This window comes from Miniopterus natalensis, chromosome 1 (assembly GCF_054644295.1).
Source record: "Miniopterus natalensis isolate mMinNat1 chromosome 1, mMinNat1.hap1, whole genome shotgun sequence".
NCBI lineage: Eukaryota > Metazoa > Chordata > Mammalia > Chiroptera > Miniopteridae > Miniopterus > Miniopterus natalensis.
Window position 1 is genome coordinate 78649804 of NC_142081.1, and position 7018 is coordinate 78656821.

The 7018-nt window shown below is 43.4% G+C and overlaps 1 pseudogene; it reads right to left on the bottom strand.

Annotated features, from left to right (window-relative positions):
* Positions 1–3352: 3352 nt before the first annotated feature.
* Positions 3353–3886, bottom strand: LOC107526116 (myeloid-derived growth factor pseudogene; annotated as a pseudogene).
* Between the last annotated feature and the right edge of the window lie 3132 nt (positions 3887–7018).

Genomic DNA, 7018 nt, shown 5'->3' on the forward strand with positions numbered 1-7018 from the left:
TAGCATAATACCCTCTAGGTCCATCCATACTATTGTAAATGGTAAGATTTTATTCTTTTTTATGGTTGACTAATATTTCATTATATGTGTACCACTTCTTTATCTATTCATCTTTTGATTGGGGCAGATAATCCATTTACACTTAAAGTAATTATTGATAGGTATGTAGTTATTGCCATTTTATTGTTTTCTGATTGTTTTTGTAGTTCTCTGTGTCTTTATTACTCATTGGCTCTGTTCTCTTATATGTTAATGACTTCATATAGTGTTGTGTTTGAATTTCTTTCTCATTTCTTGTATATCTCTTGTAGATTTTTGGTTTGTGGTTACCATGTGCTTTATATATACCAAGCTATGTATATATCATTCTTTTTTAAGTTGATGGTTGCTTAAGTTTGAACACATTCTAAAATCACTACCATTTTTACTCACCCCATTCATGTTTATGTTTTTGTCATTTTTTACTCCTTGTGTCTATGTGTTTGTGTGTATCCCTTAATTTACTGTTGTAATTACACATGATCATCCTACTTTTGCCTTTTAACCTTTGCATTAGTTTTTTAAAAATTTATCTTTATTGTTGGAAGTATTATAGATGTCCCCCTTTTCCCCCAATTGACCCCCTCCCCCTGTGTCCATGGGTTATGCATACATGTATATAAGTTCTTTGGTTAATCTCTTCCCACCCCATCCCCAAACCCAACCTTTGTACTAGTTTTATTGGTTGATTGATTGCTTTTATTATGTGTTTATCTTTGTCAGTGAGAATTTTTTCTTTGTGAAATTTCTTATTCATATTTTTTATTTGTTTCTTTTTCTTAAAGTCCCTGTAAGATTCCTTTCTTTACATTAATACTGGTTTGGTGCTGATGAACTCCTTCAGCCTTTTCTTGTCTGGGAAATTCTTTCTGTCCTTTGATTCTAAATGATAGCTTTGCTGAGTAGAGTAATCATAGTTGTAAGTCTGTGCTTTTCATCACTTTGAATATTTCTTGCCAGTCCCTTCTGGCCTACAAAGTTTCTGTTGGAAATCAGCTGACAGTCTTATAGGAGCTCCCTTGTAGGTAACTAACTGCTTTTCTCTGGCTACTTTTAAGATTCTCTCTTTGTCTTTAACCTTTTGCATTTTAATTATGATGTGTCTTGGTGTGGGCCTCTTTGGGTTCATCTTGTTTGGGACTCTGCACTTCTTGGACTTGTATGTCTCTTTCCTTCACCAGGTTAGGGAAGTTTTCAGTCTTTAGTTCCTCAAACAGGTTTTCAGTTTTCTGCTCTCTCTTTTATCCTTCTGGCATTCCTATGATGTGAATGTTGGTATGCTTGATGTTGTCCCAGAAGTTCCTCATTTTTTTTTTTAAATCCTCACCCGAGGGTATTTTTTTCTGGTGCTTTTCAGAGACAGTGGAAGGGAGGGAGGAAGAGAAAGAAAGAGAGAGAGAGAAACATTGATGTGAGAGAGACATTGATTGGTTGCCTCTATGAGCTGGGACCAGGGCCGGGGTTTGAGCCTGCAACCGAGGTATGTGCCCTTGGCTGGAATCAAACCCAGGACCTTCCAGTCTGTAGGCCGATGCTCTAACCACTGAGCCAAACCAGCTAGGGTTCCTCATTTTTGGGGGATTATTTTTTCTTTTTGTTGTTCCAATCGGATGCTTTTCTCTACCCTGTCTTCTAAATTGCTGGTTAGATCCTTTGCTTTATCTAATCTGCTATTGATTCCTTCTAGTGTATTTTTCATTTCAGTTATTGTATTCTTCATTTTAAAAAAAAATTTGTCTTTATTGTTGAAAGTATTACAGATATCACCATTTCCCCCCCCTCCCCATTGATCACTTCTACTCTACATCCACTCCTGCCCCTGACCCCCCACCCCCCAGGCTTTCACCACACTGGTGTCTGTGTCCATGGGTTATGCATATATGCATATAAGTTCTTTGATTAATTTCTCCCCATCCACTCCCCGACCCCCACCTTCCCATTGAGATTCATCAGCCTGTTCTATGCTTCCATGTCTCTGGATCTATTTTGTTCCTCAGTCTGTTTTGTTTATTAGATTCCACATATGAGTGAGGTCATGTAAATCTGAATCAGGAAGAATCAGAAAACCTGAATAGGCTAATACCAACTGATGAAATCGAAGCAGTAATAAAAAAACAACTCCCAGCAAACAAAAGTCCTGGTCTGAATGGCTTCAGAGACCAGCTTTCTAATTCTTTAAGTGGTAGGGTTAGTTTACTAAACATTTTTCTTACTTTTTGAGGTAGGTCTACAGTGCTATGAACTTCCCTCTCAGGATTGCTTTTGCTGTGTCCTATAGATTTTGGGTTGTTGTGTGTTCATTTTCATTTGTTTTCAGGAAGTTTTTGATTTCTTTCTTGATCTTCTTGGTAACCTGTTCATTGTTTAATAACATGCTATTTAGCCTCCATGTGTTTGATTGTTTTTGAGTGTTTTTACTGTAGTTGATTTTTAATTTCATGCCATTGTGATCTGATATCCTTGATATGATTTCAATCTTTTTGAACTTGTAGAGACTTGTTTTGTGTCCTAACATGTGGTCTATCTTTGAGAATGAGCCATGGGCTCTTGAGAGGAATGTATATTATGCAGCTTTGGGGTGAAATGTTCTGTAAATGTCAATTAAATCCACCTGATCTAGTGTGCCATTTAGAGTCACTGTTTCTGTGTTGACTTTTTGTCTGGAAGATCTATCCAGTGATGTCAGTGGGGTGTTAAAGTCCCCAACTATGACTGTATTGCTGTTGATCTCTCCTTTAAAGTCCTCAAGGTTATTATTGATAGGTCCTTATTTATTGCCATTTTAATTCATTTTTTTCCCTTTTTAACTCTTATTTATTTAAATACAAAAGTTCATTTCATTTCTTCCCAATTAGTTTGGAAAGTGGTCTCCTGGGGAAATTGTAAGAAAACAGCTTGAGTTCAGAAGACAGCAGGACAACTCTTCCCCGGAGTGTCTGGAGTCAGGCCTGATCCCAAGGGAAGACGAGCTGGCTTCAGAAAAGCTGCCCCCCCCCACCTTGTGCTGATGCCTCTCCTAGTAACACCAGCAGCAGCAGGGCTCAGACCCATACTCTGTGTTCAAAAGAGCAAGGGGGGAGTGGGACTGGGGAAGGTGGAGAGCTGGGGGAGGGGCCCAGAACACCCTCAACATCCTGGCCCCCTGGACTTGTCCCAGGGCCCCAGCCACCCTGTGAACCCCTCCAAAGAGGGCAACATCAGCCAGGGAAGAAAACCAACAGTGCCCCCTAGAAAACCAATAACGTGCCAGATCTCACAGGGCACAGCCCCTTTAGTAGAGATGAGAGAAAGCCACCCTCAATGGAGCTGCTGGTCACAGCTCACTGCCTGATGCCTTGGCCACAATCACCAGCTTGGACAGCTCAGCCTTGAACACCCTTGGCCTGTGGGACACTGCTGTTTTGGTCACTTCAAATTCCTCATTTTTCAGGGGAACATCACTCTCTCTTTCAAGTGCTGCCTTAGAGTAGGCCATGCTGTACTCGATCTCGGCACCCCGCACCTCTGCCTTGAACTGTGTGAAATACAGATAGGACTTGCCCTGGGGCCTCCAGATGGTGCAGGTGAAGTCCTGGTGGTCTTCACTGGTCCCCAGACTCATCTGCCACTTCTCGTTGGTCCCTCCTTGAAAAACATGGGTAAATACACAAGTATATTTGTCCCCAGGGCCCAAGTTCCAGGAGAAGGTGTGCACAATGCCCCCGGACCGCACGTTAAATGCCACCATCGTGGGCTTGTGGGCTCAGACACCGCCTCTGCTGGTCTCAGTGCCATGGCCGTCTAGGAGAAGTGCGGCCCACAAGCTCGCATTGTCACTGCCATTCTTCTGTCCGCTGGGCACCGCCATCTTGGGATTGGGTCCAAGGCCATTTTAATTCTTTGTGCCTATGTTTTTCTCTTTCAGTTTCTTATTATTACAGCAGTCCCTTTCACATTTCTTAACATCCTGGTTTGGTGGTGATAAACTTCTTTAGCCCTTTTTTGTCTGGGAAGCTCTTTATTTCAGCATGTATTTTGAAAGATAGCCTTGCTGGATAAAGTAGTCTTGGTTTCAGATCCTTGCTTTTCATTACCTTGAATATTTCATGCCATTCCCTTCTGGCTTGTAGACTGTCTGATGAGAAATCAGTGACAGCCTTATGAGAGCTCTTTTGTAGGTAACAGATTGCTTTTCTCTTGCTGCCTTTAAGATTCTCTCTTTGTCTTGAATTTTTGGCATTTCAATTATGATGTGTCTGGGTGTGGGCCTCTTTGGATTCTTCTTGCTTGGCACTCTCTGTGCCTCCTGAACTTGTGTGACTTTTTCCTTGACCATGTTAGGGAAGTTTTCTGCCATCATTTTTTTTCAAACAAATTTTCTATCCCTTGCTTATTCTCTTCCCCTTCTGGCACTCCTATTGTGCGAATATTGTTATGTTTCATGTTGTCCCACAGCTCTCTTAAAGTGTCCTGTTTTTAAATTGTGTTTTCTTTTTGGATTTCTGATTGAGTGATTTTTTTCTACCCTGAAAAATTCACTGATCTGATCCTCAGCTTCTTCTAATCTACTGTTTATTCCTTCCAGTGTATTCTTTATTTCTGCTATGTTATTCTTCATTTCTGACTGGTCATTTTTCATAGTTTCTATATCTTTTCTAATGCTGTTGAGCATCCTTACAATCAGTATTCTGAACCCTATATCTGATAGATTGCTTATCTCCATTTCATCTAGCTCTTTTTCTGGAGACTTCTCTTGTTCTTTCATTTGGGGCTTGTTTTTTGTCTTCCCACTTTGGCTGTCTATTTGGGTTGTTTCTATGTATTAGGTAAATCCACTAGGATTCTCAGTCTTTTTGGTGGGTCTCTGGTGCAGGCCAGTGTCAGAAGCTGATTGTGACTGGCCTTGAATACCCTGTTTGGAGCTATCAACAACCCATGGCTTGTTGTTCCCTCTGCTGGGCCTGGGTGAGTTTGGACAGGACCAAGATGCACATGAAAGTCTGGTTTTCCAAGGCCTGGGTCCAGAAACAGATCAGGCAAAGACTCAAACCTCACAGTGATCTGCCTCTGCCTTCAGGCTGATTGATCTTAGCCTCTTAATGAGCCTCAGGCTGTAGACCACAGCAAGATTTAAACTCCACAGGGTGGGGTGAGAAGTTTTCCAGTGGGTGGGGCAATTGCTTCCCCCAAGGCAAAAGCTGCCTGGCTGGCAAAGCTCTGCCTGAGAAAGATACCCTTTAGAGTATTGGGGAATGACTCAGCACTGGAATCCAGATTGCCACTCCCTGAACTCTTTCTCTGGAGCCCACAACCCTAGATTCTCCTCACACAGCTCTAGTCCACTCTGTCCTCCCTCTGCTGGAGCCTAAGGTGAGTGGCGGCACATGTGAAACCTATGTGTTTTCCTTTAAGCGGGTGCCTACATTTTCAGCCACCTCTCCCTGGCAGACAGAAACCCTGCTGCTTTTCACAGTCAGATGTTATGTGGACACCTCTCTCAGTTCTGGTGCTCTTGACTGGGAAGCCCAGCCTGTGGCTTAGGCCCCAGAGTCCTCAGTGGGAACCCTCCGCAGCTGAGATATCCCTCTGGATCTTCAGCTGCTGCCTGTGGGAGCCCAGCAAGCCCTCTGGTGCCTCCGCACTTCCTACCAGTCTCTATGAGGTCTCTGCTCTAGGTCCTTGGTTATGAGGGTGCTCTCCAGCTAGTCTTCAGTTGCAGTTGATTATTCAGGATGGTTTTTCTCTATTTTAGTTGTAATTCCTGTTTGGTCCTGGGAGAGTGTCAGTGTAGCTTCCACTCAATCCGCCACCATCTTTGAATCTTGTATTGTTCAGTTCTGATTTTTTTTTCCTTGACTGAATCTTTGTTTTCTATCTCCTTTTTTATTTTTCCTATCTTTGTTTAAGTTCTCACTGAGATCATCTCTTCTTCCCCAGAGTTCATTGAGCATCCTTATAACCAGTGTTTTGAATTCTACATCTGCTAGATTGTTTGCCTGTTTTGTTTAGTTCTTTTTTTTGGAGTTTTATCCTGTTTTTTCACTTGAGACATGTTTCTTTGTTTTCTCATTTTGGCTGCCTTCCTGTATCTGTGTTTGTTTCTATGTATTAGGTAGATCTGCTACATTTCCTTGTCTTGGCAGAGTGGGCTTATATAGTAGGTGTCTGTGGGGCCCAGTGGTGCAGTCTCCCTCTTCACCTGAGCCAGGTGCTCCAGGAGTGTCCCTTGTGTCGGTTGTGTGTGCCCTTCTGTTGTAGTTGAGCCTTGGTTGCTGTTGGAATGTCAGTGAGTGTGACTGACACTTGGGCTGACTGGCTGTGAGGACTGGCCGCGATTATAGCAGACAAGCTCTTGTGCAGAGCTGACCCTGTAGAGGGGGATTTGCTTTAGTGGGGATCTGGTGCCTGCCAAGTTCACACCTTTGGGTGTGTCATTTGTGGTGCTAATTAGGTGGTGCTTTGGTGTGGTCTGAAGCTGGCCACCAGGTATGTTGGTTCTGGAGCTTCTGGGGAGGGGCTCCAGTGCATGCCAAGTCAGCTGCTGCTTGTGTCCATTCTGGGTCTACCTGGTAAGAGCTATAAAGTGATTTTCAGTTGGTCACTGCCTGTGCTGGGCTTAGAGGTGCCTGGGAGAGATTACGCTGTGAACTGGGGCTGGCTGCCACTAGTGCCAGGCTTGGGGATGCTTCGCAAGAGGTACAGGGCATGCTGAGGCCAACCGCTGCTTCTTTGGGGTATATGCACCTTTGAGAGATTTTAGGAAAGTCTGAAGCATGGGCCTGGGCCAGCCATCTGTGTGGATTAGCCTCTGAAAAGAGGTTGGGATCTGGCACAAGAATTGCGTGGAACAGGGCCTCAGGGAATCTGCAGGGTGGGGTGAGAGCAGTGTTAGCCATGCTCATTAACACAGATTTGGCATCACCTGCACCAGCAGGCCCTATAGGGGGAGGGCTCAACAGAAGAACAATGGTGCCTGCCTGTATTTTAGTCCAAGAGAGAA